Source organism: Colobus angolensis, unplaced genomic scaffold (assembly GCF_000951035.1).
Source record: "Colobus angolensis palliatus isolate OR3802 unplaced genomic scaffold, Cang.pa_1.0 Scaffold164, whole genome shotgun sequence".
In the NCBI taxonomy this organism is placed as follows: Eukaryota; Metazoa; Chordata; class Mammalia; order Primates; family Cercopithecidae; genus Colobus; species Colobus angolensis.
Genome location: NW_012114755.1, coordinates 1,635,755 through 1,659,170, shown reverse-complemented (window position 1 = coordinate 1,659,170; position 23,416 = coordinate 1,635,755). Strand labels below are relative to the sequence as shown.

The window sequence follows — 23,416 nt, the reverse complement described above, 5'->3', positions numbered from 1 at the left end:
CTGGTCAGGCTGCAGCAGCTGACCAGCACCGATTGTCCGGCACTCCCTAGTGAGATGACCCCAGTACCTCAGCTGAAAATGCAGAAATCACCAGTCTTCTGTGTCACTTGCGCTGGGAGTTGGAGACTGGAGCTGTTTCTATTCGGCCATCTTGCTCCGCCCCCCAGTTTTAAGTTTTCTACTCTCTCTTTTAAGAACTTTTTGTTACCCAAACAGAAATTTTGTGCTCGTTAAATAATAACTACACATTCTCCCCATCCTCTGCCATTTGGTTCCTTCTAATCTATTTTCTATGTTTACCAGTTTTCCTAGCTTGGATATCTGAAATATTTGAACTTAACAATATTGTTCTTTTGCATCTGGCTTATTTCGCTTAGCACAATGTTCTCAAGGTTCATCTAGATTACAGCATGTATTAGAATTCTGTAGCCATGCTAAGCTATTATCCAGATACTGTAATTGACATTATTAAGGAAAGGTCAGAAGTTTTCAGTCTTGCTTCTAATGGTGACTGGCCATAAAACTAACTAAAATTTAGAACCAGAACAATTGGTACAAAAACAGGAAGTATCTAAGATTCTCCTACAACAGAAGGAATCTATAAGCGAATAATCAATGTTTTCAAGATAATTTCCACTTTGAAACCAATACTGAGATTGTAAATGGCCAAATTAGAACTGGTGTGGCATATTTATAGACTCTACATTGGATTCCTTGGTCAAGGAAGAGCTAAATAACCACTTAGTAGTTCTCAAGGGGAAGGGGCCATGGTGATCTTTACTGGAAACCAAGGGAAACAGGTCACCATGCCGTGCACAAATCACAGCACAGGACTTTTCATAAAACCGATTTCTGAGACTGTTTTTATGAATACAGAGAATCTGTTTCTAAGGACGTTATTTTCCCTTATATCTGAGAATTCAATAAAATTTAGAGGCACCAGAGTTTACTAATCCAGAATTGAGCTTCCTACCTGCAGCAATGCCTCCAATTATAGAAGGGAACATAGTCTGAGAGATAAATAAGGAATCTTCCTTTTTGATACTGTCACATAGGAAACAATTAGAAAGCAAAATTTTTCAGTTTTGGACTGGAATTCTTTCCATTTTAATGAAAATTGCAAAAAAAAAGTTTTCAGTAGAAAAAAATTCAATGGAAGAAAATGGGAGAAATTTATCGGTAATATGAAGAGGAATCTAAACATTGTACCTTCAAACTACTGGTTTCTCTGAGCAAAACTAGAAATGTGAGATTAAAAGCTATTTGAAGATACTGGGGAATCACTGGGGCATTTCAGAGGCACAAGGATGAGAAAAACGCTTATAATTGTCAAGGATGGCGGGGCAGTGTTGCTCTCAAGTCCCGTCTGACTGACAGGGCAGACGCTCTTCCTCATTGCCCCAATCTGCTTCCCGACAGCTCCAGGGTTTCCTCAGGAAGCTGCCCTTAAACTTTCATCCACCTCAAGTGTGTCCTGCAGAGCCCTCTGGAGAACCAGCTTCAGGTTCTGCCAATTTTGATGCTGCCTGAAGGATCCCATGAAGAAGTAAATGATGGATTGGCACGGCTGTTAAGAGAGGACAGGACATCAGAAACTAGAAGAACAAGACAGGGTAAGTCATGAAAATCCTTCTGGATCCAGTATAATAGGAACCACTGAATGCCAAAGGGCAGGCTGCAGAGGAGGAAGACCAGCACTGTGAGCAGGATGGTCATATACAGCCTGGTCAGCGACATCTGCCGGGAGCCATAGAGGATCCTGACCAGCAGGGTCAGGCTGGACCCACAGAGAACCACACATAAAAAAATCACCCCTGCAACTGTGATGAAATTTAACATGGGACAACAATGATAGTCATGAAAGCTCATTAGAAAGCTACGGAACATCCCCTTTAATATGCTCAGCATCAGGGACAGGGCCCAGAACAGGGCACACATGACAGGTGTCTCGGGTGATGACAGTGGTACCAGATGGGCCACAGGATAGACAGGCAGCGCTCAGTGCTGATTGCACTCAGCATGCTCATGCCTGTAACATAGGCAAGGGTGGTGATAGTGTTGAGGAACATAGGGAAATAAGATGAAGATGGGGTGGAAGAAGTTATTATAGAACTCCATGATTTCTAAAATCTGGAAGAAGAAGAAGAGGAAGTCAGCCCTGGCCAGGTTGCGGATGTAGAGGGAGAAGGTGTTACACTGCATGTGGAAGCCCAGGAGCCAGAGCAAAACTGCATTTCCTGCCAGCCCGACCAGCTCGGTAATGAAGATCAGCACTGCGAGGACCAGGACTTCCAGGCCACAACGTTGAGTATGGGTCTCCTCTGTCTCATGGATTGGTGCAAGTTCCGTACCCCAGGCTGAGATGGTTGGATCCATGCTCAGAAACCCTCCTCTGGTGCTCCTGGGAACACAAACCAGATGCGATCACCAGCTATACCATCTCTGATTCTCACTACCACTCTGCTGTGTGTGAATTGCCGTCCCCATTTTACAGAGGAGAGAAACAGAAGCTTGTAGAGAATAAGTCACCTATCAAAAGGTGGGTATTCCAAAATCCAGTTTCAAATCCAATTTTTGCTGACTCTGAAGCCTGGGCTCTTTCTACTGCAACACAAGTTCTCTACTGACATGAGAATAGCATTATGATTGAAACACTCCCACTCAACCAGCCAGCATTGTGGACCCAAGCACTACTCTGTCCTGGACCTGAAATTCTGTCTCTGGTGTAGGAATTCAGACACATGGACAAAAAGGTGGTTGTGGCACCCTCATGACTAAGAGTGGTCATCCATGGACGAAAATGAAGACCATCCCTCATTGATCAGAGGAAGATGTGACATCTTGCTAGGGCAAGGTCACATTTGTCCTAGGAAGACAAGGGCTAGAAATTATCTGGGCCTGTTGGGCTGGAAATGGCTCAGTGTGTCCTTCATGGCACTTTTTAAAGTGAATAAAAGGAGCATTTTTTATATCCCCAGTGCCTAGCTCCATGTACAACACTCTGCGTTATGCAAAAATATCCATTCAGTGAATGAATGCACGAATGAAGAGCCTCGTAGTAGTGATAGCTTTGGATTAAATGGAAAATAAAATTAAAACACAGTTAAAGGCATTCGAATGCACACATATAATGAGATGAAGAAAATTTCATTCATCAGAATTTTATTTGTGGGCAGCTCTGTCTGTGTTAAAAGAAATTACCGGTGTGTGTCCAAATACCTGAAGTTGACCACTGATGTACCTTTGAAATAAGGACTCAGTGTGGCTTTGCTGAGCACCTAGAAGCATTTTTGTACAGAGTGTTGGGGGTGGGGTGTGTGTGTGTGAGCTGACTTGCTCAGCAATATGAGAGAGGAGAGAGTAAGTGCGGCTGAGGTCTGAGAGCCACTGAAGGAGGTAATTGAAGTGTGGAAATATCTAGGGGGAACTTCTAAGTGTTCTGCTGGTGTACACAATGCAAACCTACTCAATTCTGTCTCCCAGGAGATCTGTGGTAGAGTTTCTTGGTTGATGGAAGCATTTGTTTGAGAGGAGTCCTTGAGGGGAAATAAGGGGAGTCCAGGGCTTGGAGTGTAAAGAGAGATGTTCATGTAGATTTCAACTGGTGAAAGAGGACTAGCTCATATCTTGGTTAAGAGCAGGAGCTGATTGAGAGTTTATAAGGGATTCTTTTAATTCTCTCAAGAGCCTAGAGGGTAGGAATTAGTATTAATTCCCATATTGCACAGCATGGGAGCACGAAAATGGTGAGTAGTTTTCCTGGGCATTACACAGTGTGAATATGAACCCAGCAGAGGTGCTTCAAGGTCTACCCTTTTCGCCAGCCCTTTGGACCCAGCACCACTGTGAGTCAATTGTACACGACAGAGGAAAAAAGCAGAGGAGTCACTCTCAAATTTAATCCAAGTTGACAGTCAAAATTATGGGGTGAAAAAAAAAAAAACCCTAACCTAAAAAACTCCAGATAGAGAGAGAATGAGAAGCAAATCAAATAGGGAACCAAATAGAGGTGAGTGAAAGCCAATTAGGAAGAAATCAAGGAGCACTTTTCTGCATCACAAAGGCCACCTTTGCTCTGGAATCCCAAGGATAAACAGGGGCAGGAGGCCTGAGAGTGGAAAGAAGACACACCCTCCTATGGGAGCTCAGAGGAGCATCAGAAGTAAGTGCATCCATCATGAGCTCTCTCTTAAAGAGACAAGCTGCCACAGCCTTTGTTGTCTAGGAAATGGGAGGAAAACTAGAACCTCTGTTATCCACACTCAGGGTACTTAAAGGTTGTCCATCTATTTTTAGGGTATGATATATTTCTCTTCCTCATGAAACCTGAAGCCCTAAGCACTAAGCCATGCCTGTTCTGGTTCACTGTAGTATCGCCAGCATTTAGCATGTGTTCCTCAAAGACCATCTATTGTAATATCCTCATATAAGATAAGAAGCAGCCGAGGTTTAAAGATCAAAGGATCTTCCTGAGATCACACCATGAAGAGCAGACCCAACACCAACCCCTCATCCCTGGAGCCCTGCATGAGACTTCTCTACTGCTGTTTACCCCAACAGTTATTACTTCTGAGGAGCTCCTGAAAAATCTGGATGTGAGCACAGAATCAGAGACAATCAGGGGCTGAAGAAACTGCTAGATTTCCCCAATCTTCATTTTCCTCCTCAGTCACATAACAAATCTGAGAGTTGAAAATCGGCACAAGGACCCACATCCCAGTTTTCCTGGATGCTGGATGACATCATATGACCAGGTTCTGGTCAATGGGAAGCGAGTAGATGTGATGTAAGCAAGTCCTGGCTCATGGGATCAATAGAAGGAGCACAGCCTCTCCTTCCCCTCTTCCTTCTCCATCAGGCTGGAATGCTGATGTTTCTGGGAACCATGTAGGACCACAAGGATGAGGGCACCTCTCTAGACATTGGGGAGCAAAAATTTTTGAAGTCCCAATGTCTGATGCCTTGGAGCTTCCAGCTCAGGTCTTAAATAGTCATTCCTGGGTATCCACAGAGGATTGGTCGTAGAGCTCCTGCATACACTAAAATCTACCCAAGCTTGATTTCCTCATATAAAATGGCATAGTATTTGCATAGAACATTCTCCTTTATACTTTAAATCATTTCTAGATTACTTACAATACCTAATGAAATGCAAATTTATGTAAGTAGTTGGTATACTGTATTCTTTAGGAAATAATGACAAAATAAAAGTTTGTGCCTTTTCAGTACCTACGCAACTCCTCTCTCCTTTCTTTTTTTGGAATATGTTCTGTCTGTGGTTTGTTGAATCTGGATTCAGAACCTACTGACATAGAAGGACAACTGTACTTTCTTATTGAAGATATTTCTACTTTGTGTCTCTGTTAGAGTAGCTAAGTTTATATTCTAACAATAAGGAATATGTTTTCTCTTTTTAAAATTACATTGCATTTTCTAGGCATTCTTGGTGAATGCAGATCATTCTTCATAACATTGACACTAGAGACAGACTATCCAAACAAAAAAAAAACTCTGATACAGATGAGATGAGACATGATTCAATGACATTTAAAGAAAAAAAGCCCCAGCAAGTGGGAGGATATATGAAGTTGGGAGGGAGAGTCTTATTTGCCATAAGGGTTTGCTTTTCTTCTTCTCTACCCTATTTGACATTCCAAGAGGGTGGCTTCTGCATACCTCATCAGTGGGATCATTTTCCTTTCGGTTTCTGGTTCCACTGAAACAATGGGAGACACCAGGAGGAGACCAGAAGGCAGGAGGGGAGTGATTTGGAATTTTCACGTCCTGTCCCTCTGCCTGTGTGGCTGTGTGTTGGTAATGCAGGGCTTCACCACCTGCCTGCTCATCCTCTCCTGCCTCTACAGCATAGCTATGGCTGTGATCCTAATGGTAACTGCTCCTTTTCTGTCCTTTTAAGCCTAGGAGAGGAAGCAGTGTTCCACTATTGCTACTTAGGGTCCTGCCCCATGCATCGTCTCTTTCCCTTAACCCTGTCCATCTTTGTAAATATTCTCCTCATGAAACACTCCTCAATTATTTCAGGTGAACCATCTATTTCTTCCTTGGACATTTTCTGATAGGCAAGGAAGAATTACTTTGAAAAGTACTAAGTTAAAGAATATGCCCCCTTTTACAGAAGTTCAGCTCTGAGAAGTAATGCCAGTATGTCCCCTTCCTCCTTAAATGAATGTAAGAGACAGCATTTTCTCCATGACAGGGAATTGAATGGTTGCAATAAAGGGGGTGATACGGAGAGATGGATCAGAAGGGAGGAAGATTTGCCAGACCACATTTGAAACTCACAGAGTTTGGGCTGCCAGCACTCAGTTTACAGAAGGAAGCTTCATGTCGCCTGCCTTTTCCTGAAATAAGCTCATGACCCACTGTATACAGCTTCTCAAGGGGGAAACACAGGGATGTGAACTATAAGTTCACAAAAGAATAACTGACTATGGAAAGAAGAGAGTTCTTGGTACATACCCTTATGTTTCCTCCTTCTTCTGTCCAGAGGTGAAGAGCTGCTCCTTGCTAAAGAGGTAGAGCCTTTCTGGGATTCAGGGACTTCAGAGGACACCTCTGTGTTGTGTAATTTAGGAGTTGCTTCCAGGTGCTGGAATGTGAGCTGGTGAGCAATCCAGGCATCTGACGATAACGGGCCACGTTGCAATTTCTTGTATGAGGACTGTGGGCAAATCAGAGGCCAGAGCTGTTTCAGCCCACTGGCCTCTGTACCACTTTTAATACATTTCAGTCTCTCCCATCGCATCGCATCTCATTCAACTCTTTGAAAGTAATTGCTGTTCTGAACCTTTAAAAACAATTATGAGTCTAGGTATCAATATAAAGCAATGTGACCTTATTTTGTGAGGCTTTAAAAGTAAAGAATAAATTAGATCATAGGCTCATTCAAGGCCCACAATGGCCTGACCCCACTGTTTTGGTGTGTTCTTTATCACAGTAGTAGTACATTCATGCATATACTTTCTTTCCAAATGAGAGAGAAATGTTTACAAGGTGAAAAATCACCTTCATTCTACTGTCCAGAGGCCACCACTTGATACTTTTCATTCTTATTTCTTTAATTATGATCATCTCTGAGTAATAGTTATATTTCATTTTAATGTATCAATATGAACAAGTGAATCAGTTGATTTCCCTTATAAAATATAGAATGTTCAACATATGTAACATATTCTTCTTTTTTCTTCTACTTCGTGGAGTTTGTTATTTGTTTATTTTTGTTTCAATAGATACTCAAAATTTGATATCTTAACCTATGCTTCCATTCTTATGCCTCATGCTACAGTCAAATTATGCTACTTATCTTTTTCAGAAATGTCATTTAAATTAGATTATATTCCAAAGATGGAGAGAAGTTCTTCAATGCATTCTTCCAGCAAATATTTTTTTCAGCACCCTCAGCAAGCATTTAATAAGGATCTTGCATGGGCTGAATTTTGTCCACATGATATTCATATTTGATGTCCTAACCCCCAGTAATTCAGAACCCTACTGTACAGTATTTGGACATAAAGACTTTAAAAAGGTAATTAACTTTAAAAGGAAGTGTTAGCCTGGACCTTAATCCAACAGGACTGGTTATAATAGGAGGAGGTTGGGACACAGACTCCCAGAAGGAAGACCATGTGAAGACACAGGAGAAAGAAGATACCATCAACCTGGTCCACGCCTGGATCTCAGACTTCTAGCCTGCAAAGTTGTGAGATAATAAAATTGTGTTGGTTAAGCCTCCTGGTCTGTGGTACTTTGTTATGGCAGACTTCATGAATTAATAGAGATATACCATGTACCTGGCTTTATTTCAGGCACTTGAGTTTTAGTGTGAATAAAACTTAGACCATGGTCTCCTGGAGCTTATCCCCAAAGGGCTGAATGAGCACCCTCAGAAAGTAAATAGAGACTGAAAAGAGAAGAGGTCTGAAGGAGACCTGGAGTTAAAGCTCTGGAGGAGAAGTTGGATCCAGCAAACCATCTAAAGAGAAACTGATCAATGAAGCAAAAGCCTAAGAGTTAGATAGAAGTTCATATGATAATTTAGTATATGATAAAGGTTGCATGTCAAAATTGTGGGCAAAACATTAAAAGGAAAAACTGTGGGAGAAGCAGGAGAGCTAGGGGAATGCTATGCTCCGGAATCCCAAGCCACGGAGTCATTTGTTAGTAGATGATGTCAGTAGTACTTATATGCTTTTGGTAGTAATGTAAATTAGTTCGACCACTGTGGAAAGCAGTGTTGAGATTAATCAGAGAACTTAAAACAGAACTTCCATTCTACCCAGCAATGCCATTACAAAAGAAAACAAACTGCTCTATCAAAAAGATATCTGCATTTGTATATTCATTGCAGCACTGTTCACAATAGTAAAGACATGGAATCAACCTAGGTGCCCATTAACAGTGAATTGGATAATGACAATGCATTGCATATACACCATGGAATAATCACCATAAAAAAGAACAAAATCATCCTTAGCAAACTATCACAAGAAGAGAAAACCAAACACCGCATGTTCTCACTCATAGGTGGGAACTGAACAATGAGATCACTTGGACTCGGGAAGGGGAACATCACACACTGGGGCTTATCATGGGGAGGGGGGAGGGGGGAGGGATTGCATTGGGGAGTTATACCTGATATAAATGATGAATTGATGGTTGCTGACGAGTTGATGGGTGCAGCACACCAACATGGCACAAGTATACATATGTAACAAACCTGCACGTTATGCACATGTACCCTAGAACTTAAAGTATAATAAAAAAAAAAAAGAACAAAATCATGTTTTATGCAGCAGCATGGGTGCAACTGCAGGCCATCATCCTAAGCAAATTAACTCAAGAACAGAAAACCAAATGCTGCATGTTCTCACGTGTAAGTGGAATCTAAACATTGGGTACTCAGGGACATAAAGTTGGTAACAATAGAAACTGGGGTCTACTAGATGGAAGGGGGCAAAGGTTGAAAAACTAACTCTTGGGTACGATGCTCAGTACCTGGGTGATGGGATCATTCATAAACCAAATCTCAGCATCTTGCAGTACACTCAGGTAATCAACCTGCACACGTACCCTTGAATCTAAAATAAAAGCTTAAAATAAGAACAACAAAAAAGGAACCTTAATGCCCTTCCTGAATCCCTGCACAAAAGGTAAGTTGAAATAGACTACATATCTAAATGTAAAAGCAAGAATTAAAATCCTGTTGGAAGACAACATTGAATATCTTTTCTTTCTTGGGAGCAGGAAAGATTTCTTAGGACATATAAAGTTCTTAAACATAAAACAATTGATGTTAGATTTCATAAAATAAAAATTTGTGCTAATCAAAAAGTACATTAAAAATGAATAGTGAAGTCCCAAATTGGGACAAAATATTTTAAATGCACAAATATGAGAAGGATTTTTATTTAGTATATAAAGAAGTCCAACAAATCAATGTCAGGGACAACTGTACATTGGACAGCAGTATTGAACAATATGGACAGCAGTATTGAACAGATAAGTTGAAAAAGATACATAAATGGCAAATAAGCATATGAAAAGATGTGTACTGTTTGGTGAAAGTTTGGCGTGTTTTGAGGTATATGTCGGATAGTTATGTTAGGGAGAGGTCTAACTCTGCTTTTGTCTTTATTTGGAATTAACTGTGGTTTAAAGAGGTGTGAATGAGCACCTAGTTGACAAGAGGTAGACTGAGATGGTTTGAAAGTATCAACTTCAACTTGTCTAGGCTGAACTCTGTTTCCCAGATTTCCCTTTCCTTTACGTTTCTAGATAGGATGGGCACCAGGAAATTTTGCACAAGATTTTGTGTATGGAAGCGAGGCAGCAGCCATATCGACGTTATGCCTGGAATTTTGGTGCAGGGGCACTAGGATGCTCATGCGTGTCTTTGCTTCCCTGTGGGTCACTCATTGGCATGAGCCAACAGCCGGGCCTGCAGCTTCTCCACCTTCCCTTGGACACCCTCAGCTCCTCTGACTCCTGGACCAGGTGTGTGTTTAGCTCTATGATGACGGGAGCCAACTTCTCCTGCAGAACCTTCTTTATCATCAACATTGCAGGTACTGAGAGACACTGGCATGGGTTCTAGTCAGTTCTCAGGGGTTTAGCTTATGCTCCTGGGTTCAAGCTCGCCCTGCAGACTTCAGGTTCCAGCATAAGACAATTAGACAACAGCCTTACAGAGATAATTTAACCAGAACTTAGTTGTGTCAGGTCTGACCTGTCAGGATTATACACATGATCATCTAGAGGTGCTGCTGCTCTAACTGAATGCTGGTTGATATGGAATCACTACATGAAGGGCTTCCTGAAATCTCTGAGAGGAAGAATCTCCTGAAGAAGTCTTCTGCCCTTTCCCCACCTCAGTTATGTCCTCTAACGCCTTCTGGAGAACCAGCTTGGAGGTCTGCTGCTACTGCTACTGCCACTGGCGCTGCCTAAAGGAGCCAGCAAAGAAGAAATTGATGTGACTTCTGGGCAGGTTAATATTGGACAAGATAATTCCAGTCCTTTTAAGATAATCTAAGATCGTGCTGTAATTCTGAACCCCGTACACCAGAAACCAGTGGTTGCAGAAGAGCAGGCCACGGAGAAGGAAGACCATTGCTGTGAGCAGGATGGTCACATACAGCCTGGTAAATGGCATCTGCTGGGTGCTACAGAGGATCCTGACCAGCAGAACCAGGCTGGACCCAGAGAGAATCACAAATAAAAATAAAATCAGCTATGCTGTAGTGATGACATCAAATATCTGACACCAGTCATGGTCAATGTCCCCAAACAGGGAGCCACAGGAATTTCAACCAAGATGCTGAGCAGCAGGGACGGGGCCCAGAGCAGGACACACATGATCACTGACAGGTATCCTGGGTGACAGCATGGTGCAAGATGGGACACAGAATGCACAGGCAGCTCTTGGTGCTGATGCTGCTCAGCATGTCAGGCCTGAGATGTGGGGAAAGATCCTCACAGGGATTAAGAAGCTGGAGATGGAAGTGGAATTGGAATGGAAGGAGTTGATGCATCCCACCAGGGAACCTATAGGATGGCAACAGAGCAATATAGAGGAGGAAGAGGATGAGAGTGAGGTCTGAGAGATCCAGAAAAGTATTCATATGAACGATCATGGGCTATGGAGACTGCTAGTTTCCTCCAAAGTCCATACTATTCTCCTGTCATGTAACAATTCTGAGAGTTTTAAAGCAACAAAACACCCACTTCCCAGTTTCCTTGATGCTGGATGACATCATGCAACTAGCTGCTGGCCAATGAGAGATTAGAGAAAGTGATGTAACCAATTCCCGGCCATGGATGTAATAGGATAGTGGCCTCCCATTTTTCTCTTTGCCTCCCCCAGGCTGAGCACTGATGTTTCTTTGTGCTATGTAGAACCACCAGAATAAGGGCACCTCTACAGGGACTGGGGAGCAATAATTTAAGAGGAGTCCTGGTATCTGATGCTTTGGAGCCTCCATTCTAGGTCTCGTAAACTGTCTTGTTTATGTCTTGTTATTGTGGGTCTCAAAGTCACCACACTTATACTTAAGCAATAAGAAATGTTTTTCCTTTTAAATTACATCAACTTTCAAAGCATTTTAAATAAATGTGCAGAACTGCTTCATTAAAGTGACACAAAGAAAGTACAAACAGAAAAAACACACTGGGGAAGATCAAATAAGACATGATCCAATGTATTTAGATAGAGAAAAATCCAGGAAGTATCAGGATATAAGACGGTGTGATGCTCATCTCCAATTGCCATAAGGATTTTCTTCATCCTTCTCTACGCTGTTTGGCATGCCAGGAGGGTGGCTTTCATGTGCCTCATCAGTGGGATATTTTCCTTCTGGTTTCTGGCTGAATTCGGCCACTGGAAGTCATCAAGAGACTGGAAGACAGGAGGAGAGTGATTTGGGATCTCCTGACTCTTCTGCCAGTCTGGCTGTGTGTTGGCCATGCAGGGCTTTGTTATCTGCCTAGTCATCCTCTCCCATCCCTATAGCTGCAGATATGACTATGTTCTCAATGGTAGCTGTTCCTTCTCTTGTCCCTTTAAACCTAGGGGAGAAAACAGTGCTGCACTGTTGCTGCTTAAGGTGCTTCCTCACACACTGTCCGTTCCCTTCAACCTAATCCATCTTTGTAAATAGTCCCCCAGTTAAACATTCCTCGGTTATTTCAAATAGGTGTGGTTGTTTCTTTGTGGGACCTTTCCAGAAATGCAAAGGAGAATAATTTTGAAAAGCAAAAAAAAAAAAAAACAATAAAACATGATGTACAGCAGTTCAGCTCTGGGAAGAAATGCCTCCAAGTCATCCTTCTCCTTATGTGAATGCAAGAGGTAGCATTCTGTTTGTGATGGCAGATTTGAATGGTTGGATAAAGGGAAAATATGGGTAAATGGATCAGTAGAAAGATCTACTTGACTCCATTTGGAACTCCCGCAGTCTGGGCTGCCAGCACCCAGTTCCCAGAAAGAAGTTTCATTTCTCTTGCCTTTCCTTAGTTAGCCCCATGACCCTGTGCATGCAGCACCCTCTCATGGAAAGACTGGGATGTGAACTTTGAGCAAACACCATGGCTGACTATGGAAAGAAGACAAGGTCTTGGTATATTTCCTTACTTTTCTCCTTCTCTCCAGAGGTGGAGAGCAGTCCCGTGCTAAAGGCAGGGAGCCTTTCTCTGATTGGATGATGCCAGAGGACCCTGCTATGTCCTCTAGTTGGGGAGATCCTTACAGGAGCTGGAGCGAAAGCTGGTGACTCATCCAGGCTCGTTAAGATGCTGGACATCTTAATGGGCTGTGATTTCCTGTACAGGGACTGCAAGAAAGTCTGAGACCAGAGCCATTTGAGAAACATTTTTTCAGTGAGATGTTCCTTGGCCTCTACCCCATTTCCACTCACGTATCAGCCTCTCCCATCCCATCCCATGTGGCCCACATCCCTGTAAACTATTGTTGTTGTGGACCTTTTAATGCCCGCTGTGAGCCTAGGTTCAGTGTTAAGCAATGTGAGAATGTATTGTGGGACTTTATAAGTGAAGAATAAGGTATATCAGAAGGTCATCCAAGGCTCACTGTGGCCTGAGAACAACTGATTTTTTTCACACATTTTTAAATCACATTAGTTAATGTATTCATATGTCTACTTTCACCCCAATGACAGAGAAGTGCATAAAACGTGAAAGTCCTCTGAGTCTCTTTCTCCAAAAGCCACCACTTGCTACACTTGCCATTCTTGTTTTATAATTATTATTAGCTGTGAATAGCAAACATATTTATGTTTTTAATTTATTAGTATCATCAAGTGGATCAACTTACTTCCCTTATAAAATGTAAGTAGCACACATAGAATATCTTTCTTCCTCCACTTTATGAAATTTATTTGTTTATTTTTATTTGGTGTAAATATCAAAATTTCTGGTCTTAACTCCTGTGACTTATCTTCTTGTGCCTTATGGCGCAGCCAAATTAAACTTGTTATCGTTTAAAAATGTTATTTTTATTAGAAACTATTTCAAATATTTAGAAAAGTTCTTCAATATATTCGTCATTGAGGAGAATGCATGGAATTCTGAGGACCTGGAATGGGATGTCAGTTTTCAGAATATGCATGCAAATGATTTATTTTTGGAAACTGTGAGTGTATTACTATTTTCAAAATAATATTTAAAACACAAAAATAAATTCAATTATGTAGCTAAGAGAAGGAGATAAAGATTTTAAAACATATGGGAGACAGAGACAGAGAGAGTGAATTGGTGGTGAGAAAATGAAGATAATGAACACAGAAAACTCTTATGGAGAGATTTTCTCTGAAGGAAAAAAGAGAAACCAGGTCATGGATGCAGGGGAATGTGGACTTGGGTGGTGTTTTAAGCCAGGAGGTAGAATAGCCTGTTGGTACTGCACTGGAATGACCCAACAGAAAGAAGCAGGAGGGAGAGCTGGTCATTATACACAGTGTTTCAGTGCAGAGAGGAGAACCAGCACACAAGGGGAAAGGATGGTTATGGACAGGAGCGTGCAGAGTCCATTCCCTGACATGGAAGGGAAGGCAGAGAAATGAGCTCAGAGGCTAACTGACAGGTAGATCTGGTGTGGAAAACTGGGATAATCTCAGTAGAGTATCACCTGAGAGTGATAAAAGCGAGGAGGTGATTTCAGGAGAGAGCAGATGGTCTGAAGGGTTTCCCTTGGAGTGTGAGAGGCAATGATTGAAATGTCACATGATCATTCAGGAGAGAAAATAGTTCAGGCTAAAGGTCACAAGAGTTGGATTCAACTACGACAAAAGACTTGAACAGATACTTCTCAAAGAAGATATATGGATGATGAATAAACACACAAAAGGACATTCAACATCACTAGCCATTAGGGAAATACAAATTAAAACCACGATGAGCTACAACTACATGTCTCTTAGAATAACTGAAATAAAAAGTACTAGTAGTTTCAAGTGCTGGCAAAGACTTGGAGACATTAGATATGTCACACATTGCTGCGGGAAAGTAAAGCTCTACAGTGACTCTGAAAACCTCTTTTGCATTTTCGAAAACAGTTAAACATACAGTTAACATACAACTCAGAAATCCAACCATGGAATGGATCCTAGACTATGGAAAACAATGTTCACTTAAAAATCTGTATACATTAATTTCCTTAAATAGGTGTCATGCATGATTCTGTCTGTGCTCCTAGATAAGTTCAATCCTCTATGGAATTGCACAAAGAAATATGCCCCACTCCCCCAGAAATGAGTGCACTGGAATCTAGTTATCTAGGAGCTAGATTCCAATCTAGTACACTCAAAGAGGATTGGGCTGATGTAGGAGCACAGACAGAATCATGCATGTTCATACAAGGGAAGGGAAAGTACATGGGAACTGATGTCATTATGAGTGAGAGTAGATATTGCAATTTTGTATAAGTTGAATAATTTTAAAAATAAAGAAAACAGAATGCAAAATGACCTCAAGCTGGATTAAAGATAGGACTATTAAAGTGCCATATGGAAATGATTCATGATTTTAGAAAAAAGTATGTATACATATGTTTATAGCTGCTCTATTTATGCTAGCTAACCTGGAAACAAGCAAAATGTTCTTTTTCTTGTGCATAGTGAAACAAAACATAGTACATACATACAATGGAACACTCAGCAATTTAAAAAATCAACAATAAACTGTACAGCCATGGAGTGTATCTATACCTACAAAACTTGCATGGATTTTGAAGGCATTATGCTAAATGAAAAAACTAACTCAGAAGGTTAGATACTGTAACATTCCATTTTAAAACATCTTCAAACTGACAAAATTATAGAGGTGGAGAATAGATTTGCGGTTGTCAAGGATTTAAGAAGTAGGATGGGAGTGGGTGTGACTATATATGGTAGCCCATGGAAGTTCTATGGTTGTGAAGAAACAGTTCTATATCTTCACTGTGGTGATGGTTATATGAATGTCCACATGTGAAGAATATGGCAGAATTAAACACAAATAAATACACCCCACTCCCCCAGAAATGAGTGCATGCAGAACTGTTGAAATCCAAGTAAGGTCTGAAGTGTAGATGATTGTACTGTACCAATGTCAATTTCCTGGTTTTGATAATATACTATATTGATATAAGATGCCACTTTTGGTGTAGGTTTGGTGATGGGTACACAGGAACTGTCTGTACTATTTTTGTTAAGTTCTTACTAGTTTTTAATTATTTCAGAATGAAAAGAAACAATGGAAAGTTGTTTGTTGTATGGACTACCTCCATAGGTATTGAAGTCACCATGAATGAGGACAGAGTTTATGCTGGAAAGAAGTTTGTAAACCATGTACACAGGATACAACATAATGTAATAAGCATTCGCACATCCACCACTAAAATGTGGTATATATTAACATTTTGTCATATTTGCTTCCAACTTCTCTTTAAAAATTGATGAACTAAATTGTACAGGTACAATAAAAAGTTCAAACCTGTATATTTCCTCTCACTAATGTCTTCAGAACTTCTGAAGCCAATATGCATTATTCTGTCACACATGTGACAGGATGTTAATACAGGAGTATTAATCTAAACATGAAGACAGGGCCAGGTGCTGTGTCTCACTCCTGTAATCCCAGCACTTTGGGAGGCTGAAGTGGGTGGATCACTTGAGGTTAGGAGTTCAAGACCAGCCTGGCCAACATGGTGCAACCCCGTCTCCACTTAAAATTTAAAAATTAGCCAGGCATGGTGGCATGTGCCTGTAATCCTAGGTACTTGGGAGGCTGAGGCAGGAGAATCACTTGAACCCGGGAGGTGATGGTTGCAGTGAGCAGATATTGTGCCACTGCACGCCAACCTGGGCAATAGAGTGAAACTCAGTCTCAAAACAAATTAGAAATAAATAAATAAATAAGAAGAAGACACTATAGATACCTTATTACAAAAGAGATGCAAAAGTGACGAACAGAATTTAAATATGGTTTCTGATCATTGGTTATCAACTCACAATCTATCAATCATACCAAGGCCATAAAAGTTCGAAGTTGAATTTTTATGTGAGCAATAAAATGCTGAATTTAATGTAAGATGAACCATCTCTCTATTCCCAGTGTTGTCCTTTTGCAGGCAAAAAGACTGCCAGAGGGAAAAGAGTGCACTCCGCAGCTTCTCTCTTCCTCCTCACCCTGTATATTTCTCCTTGTTTCGCTTCCCCATTGCTTTTATCGGTGTTTTCTGACACTGAAGGGTTGGACATATTCTAGGGAGGAGAGTCAGGAGAGCAAGACTTTGCTTGTTGGCTTGTCCTGCTGGGCTGACCTGGCTGGTTCACTCCAGACATGACTATATTTTAGTGTACACTCCAACTAATTTCACAAAATGAATGCCAACTTCTATCACTTCAAGGCCATGACAGGCAATGCTCATTGTTCAGAGCACTCCATCCTTGAGCCTTTTAAGAGTGTTCTCCTAACCACATACAAATGCTTGTTGTGGCACAAGAAATGAAACTCATTTATGTTCTGATCGCCATATCCAAAACAATGCTATACTTTTATTAGCAATGCCACTAGAAATTAACTTTTCTACCATTTCCATCTGTCCAGATCATATTTATCTTTCGTTGCCTAATTCAAAAATGCATGTGACTGGCTAAAGAGACAGAGGATACAAGCTGGGTGAATTGTAGAGTCATCACTTCAAATTCCAGGTGTTTCAAGAAACCTTCCTTGATCTATTCACCATCCTAGACACACTTATTAAGGAGGATTTTACCCTCTGCTCCCATCTCAGTGTTTAATCCTAGTGGATTTTGAGCCATTTATGCCAATATGAAAAGCATGTGTAATAGGGTCTTTTCTTTCACACTCTACTGTAGCTTCTGGAAAACAGGAGCTAAATTCCATCTATTTTTATAGTCACCATTGGTGCACTGACAATGTTGGTGCCCAATACATACCACACCATTGTCTGAGTTCTAGGTACCTTCCACATATGTGAGAAGAATATATGCTCAATGTCATTATAGTCATGATGTAGATATATGATCTTCTGCACCTGCCTGACTCTCAATGATAGTTACCTTTAAGTTTATGGTAAGGTAACCTCCCACCAATGTTTTCTTTTACCTGGACATAAGTGGCATAAGATTCAGACTGGAGAAATCTCATAAACTCACTAGCTGCTTCAGTGGCCTGGATAGGGCATGTGACCCAAGTTGGTCATGGAGTCAACATGAGAATCCAGGTTCCCTGACTCCAGGTCCAGTGTTCTTTCCAATCTAGCATTGTCCATTCTGCATCCCTACATATCTTAGGATTTCCTGATGCTGAGTTGGGCTTGGCCAGAGGCAAGGGCTTCGTCTGCTGGAATACAGGGTGGTGGGAGTAGGTAGTTCTGTAATACCTATGGCCTACACACCTGTAGGGACCCTCCTTGAAATTGTTTCCACAAATTGTGAAGTGGTGAGACATCAGACTGTAGACTGAGCAACGTTACAAGATTCAGCAGAATGAGTCTTGCCCGTCCATCAATTGTAAACCTTTTGCTGAAGATGTATTTCATCCTCATGTGTAACCACTTGGTGAACTCTCCCTTAATTTTTGGAACCATATTGTCATGCATACGAGGGAGGTTGGATGTGACATTCCTCTTTAGGATGGGAGTAAGACAACTGAGAGTTTTTAGACGCCTCCTCCTCTGAGCACACTAGACCCACAGATGCAGCTCTATGATAGCATGTTGCACAGTGTGCAGCAGTCTTCCCTGCATTAGGCTCCATCCTTTTACAGACTGTGACCTCTGTGAAGGTGGGTATGTTTTCTCTGACGCTCCAGTGTCTGGCATGGAGGCTAGAAGATGGAAGATGCTCAGTATGTATTTATAGAATGAACAGAAGAATGAGCAAATGACATTGCTGTGAAGAGCCAACTTAGTGACAAATTTAGGACTACAAGTGGACAGTTTAAATGCAAAGTTCTGTTAAATGACAATTTTTAAAAAATGATATGTTTATAATACAAATATTTTATTTCTAAGTAGAATTCATTTACCAAAAATGAAGGAGATGAAGGACTTTCCTTTGAGTAGTGTTCAACAAATAGAATTCTACTCTACCTGTCTTGCAGAAAGCACATCTATCAAGCATTGCCTATCACTTGCAGTTTGACTTTATTAAAATGGAGAAAATAGCATCATATGAAAGGCATTCTGTCAGAGAATGTTTCTCAACATTGTTAAATTTTTTCAGTGCAGAACAGTTGTCAGGCTCAGAGCTAAAATTCAATAACAATAATTTTGAATCTAGTCTTTTTTGCTCTGTTTAGCATGCACATTAGTTTTCACTGAATCTACACTTTTACTTTCATACTCATATTTCATTGATTTACATTGTATTTTGATAAATCAGGTACAGCATGCATCACTTAACAATAGGGATACATTCGGAGAAATGCATCCTTAGGCGATCTCATTGTGTGAATATCATAGAATGAACTTACACAAACCTAGATGGTATGTAGCCTGTTACACACATAGGCTATATTTTATGGTCTATTGTCCCTAAGTTACAAACCTACACAGCAATAACTGTACTGAATAATGTAGGCAGTTATAGCACGATGTAAGTATTTGTGTTCTAAATACATCTAAACATAGAACAGGCACACTGAAAGTGTGGTACTAAAGATTAAAAAATGATATGCCTATATAGGGCACTTATCATGAATGGAGCTTGCAGGACAGTGAGTGAGTTACTCTGGGTAAGTCAGTGAGTGGTGGGTGAATGTGAAGGCCTAGGATATTACTGTACACTTCTCTAGACTTGATAAACACTGTACATTTAGGTCACACTAAATTTATAAAAAATTTTCTTTCCTCAATAATAAAGTAACCTTAGTTTACTGTAACTATTTTACTTTATGAACTTTCTAATTTTTAATTCTTTTCTCTTTTGTAATAACACTTAGCTTAAAACACAAAGACGTTGTACAATTGTACGAAATTGGTTTTTTAAATTTCCTTATTCTATAAACCAATTTCCTAGACTATTTTTATGCAGGCAGAGACTCTGTCTCCAAGGACATTATTCTCCCTAACACCTGAGAATTCAATGAAATTGAAAGATAGCAGAGCTCACTTATTCAGAACTGAGCTTTCCACCTGCAGCAATGTCCCCAGCCCCAATCTCAGAACAGAATATGATTTTCAGGGGAACGTAGACTGAGAGATAAATAAAGAATCTTTTTCAATATTGTCAGGGAGGAAACAATAAAGAAGAGTTGTACGGTTTTGGACAGAGATTCAGCGCATCAGATGAAAATTGCTGCCTCAGTCCACTTCCCGATAGCTCTAGCTTTCCCTGAGCAAAGTATCCTTCCCTGTGATCCATCCTAGGCATGACCTGCAGAGTCCTCTGGAGAACCTGCTTGAGGGTCTGCCTATTTTGACGTTGCCTAAAGGAGCCCAAGAAGAAGTAAATCATGGGGTTGGCACTGTCTTAAGAGAGGACTGGACAACTAAAACTGGAAGAACATGAAAAAGGAAGACATGAAAGTTTTTGTGAATCCAGAAGAACAGGAATCACTGAATGCTGGGGGGCAGGCCGCAGAGGAGGAAGACAGCACTGTGAGCAGGATGGTCACGTACAGCCTGGTCAGCGGCATCCGCCCGAGCCACAGAGGATCCTTACCAGCAGGACCAGGCTGGACACACAGAGAACCACAAATCTAAAAATCAGCCACGTGCCTGTGACAAAATCAAATGTCTGAAACCAACTGTAGTCCCCAATCTTAAACAGAAAAGCACAGTAGTAACCTCCAGGAAGGCAAGCAGCAGGGACCGGGCTCAGAGCAGAGCACACAGGACTGCTGACAGGTGTGTGGGGTGATGGCAGCAGTACCAGATGGGCCACAGGGTGGACATGCAGTGTTTGGTGCTGATGGTGCTTAGCATGCTCAGCCCTGCAAGGTAGTAAAGGATCATCACAGCATTGAAGAAGCTAGGAAAGTAGATGGAGATGGAAGAGAAAATGCTGATGAATTACATTGGTGAACGTATAATGTGGCCGCTGAGGAAGAGGCAGTCCGTCCGACCAGGTTGAGCATGTAGATAGAGAAGGTGTTCTTGGGCACATGGAAGCCCAGGAGCCAAAGCACAGCCGCATATCCTGCCAACCTGACCAGGGCAATGATGCACATAAGTAAGTTTGGGATCAGGATCTCCAAGTCACAAGTTCAAGAAAGGTTCTTTTTATTTCCATTCATTGATGTGAGTTTTGTCCTCTAAACTGGGATGGTTGAATCCACGGTGCAAAACCCTTCACTGTTGCCTGGGGAAAGACAAGGAGATTTGAGCTCCAGATGTGTGATCTCTGATTCTCAAGATCACCCTGCAATGTGTGAATTACTGTTCCCATTTTTCAGAGGAGAAAAACAGGGGCGTATGGAGAATAACCAAATAAAATATCAGGAGGCCTTGGATCTGGTTTCAAACCAGTTCTTGCTGACACTAAAGCCTGGGCTCTCTCTATTGCAACAAGATTCTCTAATCACATGGAAGTATTCCTTGATCAAAACACCTCCATTCAACCGGCTAGGGCTATGGGCCTGAGCTTTACTCTGGAGTGGGCCAGAAATTTTCTCAGGTGCAGGAATTCAGAAAGACAAAGAGGTGACTGTGACACCCCCATGACTAAGAGTGGTCTATCCATGGAGGAAGAATATCATGATTAAGGGACACGAAAGGATGTAGCATTTTGCTGGGACAGATGTAAGGATTGCTGGGCCTGATAGGCTAGAAAGGGCTCAGCATGTCAGTCACTGAAGACAGTGAGGTAAGAGGTGGGACTTGATTCTAGAGCCAGGGACTTAGACATCAGACCAAACTGAAGACTAGCTAAAACAAGGCCAGGGTGAAAGCAGCTTTCCACGGGACATGCCCACCAGTGTGCCATTGAGGTAGGAGGTGTGACTCGACTCTGGAGGTGAGGACTCTGACACTGGACCAGATTGAGGACTAACTAAAATAGGGCTGGGTAGAAGCAGTTTTCCATAATCATGCCCACTAGTGTGCCATGTCAGTTTATCATGGCCATGGTAACACCTAGAAATTATCACTTTTTTCCATGGCAACTACCTCATTACCTGGAAGTTACCACCCTTATCCTAGAAATTTCTGCATAAACTGCCCCTTAATTTGCATATCACTAAAAGTGGGCAAAAATATGACTGCAGAACTGCCCCTGAGCTGCTACTCTGGACACATTGTTTATGGGGTAGCCCTGCTTGGCAAGGAGCAGTACCTCTGCTGCTTTAATAAAACTTGCTATCTATCACCACTGGCTTGCCCTTGAATTCTTTTCTGTACAAAGTCAAGAACCCACTTGGGCTAAGCCCCAGGAAGGAGCACCACTTTTTATATTCCCAGTGCCTAGCTCCATGTAAGGCACACTGTGTTCTCCACAAACATTTATTCAATGAGTGAATGCATGCATGAGGAGCCTAATGGTAGTGGGAGATTTGAGTGAAATAGAAAGTAAAAAATGAAAGCACAATTAAAGGTATCAGAACACACATATGCATAAGATGAAGAAAATTTCATTCATCAGAATTCTATTCATGGACAGCTCTGTCTGTGTTAAAAAGAATTACCCACATAAGCCTAAATATCTGATCACTGATGTGCCTTTGAAATGAGGACTCAGTGTTGGCTTTGCTGAGCACTCGAGGAGTTTTGGTATACAGTGTTGGGGTAGGGTGCGAGTCTGAGCTGAATTGCTCAGAATATACAGGAGGAAAAAGTAAGTGAGCATGAGGTCTGAGTGTCACTGAAGGAGGCAACTGAAATGTGGAAATAGACCTGGAGAACTTCTAAGTGGTGTGCTGGGTGTGCAGAATATAAACCTACTTCATTCTCTCTCCCAGATCTTCGGTAGAATTTCTTTGCTAATGCACACTTTTGTTTCAGAGGAGTCCCTGAGGGGAACCAGAAAAATTTCAGGGCTTCAAAAGTAAAGAGAGATGCTCATGCAGATTTTAACTGAAGAAAGAGGACTAGCTTCCATCTGGGTGAATAACAGTAGCTAATTGAGTATTTATCAGGTATTGTCCCTCTTAATCTTTTCAAGAGCCTAGGAGGTAAGAATTAGTAATATTCCCATTTTACAGGGGATGACAAAGGAAGACATAAAGGTTGTATAATTATTTCTTAGTCTCACATGATGTGGATTAGAACCCAGCAGGGCTGCCTCAGAGTTTATCTTTTTTGCCAGCCCGTTGGACCCAGCACCACTGTGTGTTGGTTACACATCACTGTATGGGAAAGCAGAGGAGACTGTAATTCCCAACATAAATCCAAGATGGTAGTCAAAACTGTGGACTGAAAAAAAATAACCTAAGCAAACTCTGGAGACAATGAGAAGCGAACCTAATATCTAGCAAATGAGAGTGAAGGGAAACCAATTAGGAGCACAATAAGGAATTCAGGCACCCTTTCCTTCCTCAAGAAGGTGAGCTTTCCTCTGGAATCCTGGGGAGCCACAGGGGTAGAAAGCATCCAAGTGGAAAGAAAATGCATCCTTCCTCAGGTGTACAGAGAGACATCAAAAGTGAGTGCATCCATCCTGAGCTGTGTTAGAGAAACAAGCTGCCACAGCCTTGGTTGGCCAGAAAAGAAAATGGAAGGGAAACTGTGATCCCCACCCAGGGAACTTAACAGCATGTGCATCTATATTTAGGGTATATATTTCATATATCCTATTTAATATTTGAAACATTTGTCTTCCTCATTAAACCTGAAGCTCCATAGGGACTAAGCTATGCCTGTTTTTGTTCACTGTAGTATCACCAACATTTAGCATGTGATATGGTTTAGCTCTGTGTCTCCACCCAAATCTCATCTTGA

At 41.4% G+C, this 23,416-nt stretch overlaps 1 pseudogene; it reads right to left on the bottom strand.

Moving 5' to 3' along the window:
- Positions 1-1,392: 1,392 nt before the first annotated feature.
- LOC105508629 lies at positions 1,393-6,766 on the bottom strand (annotated as a pseudogene).
- Between the last annotated feature and the right edge of the window lie 16,650 nt (positions 6,767-23,416).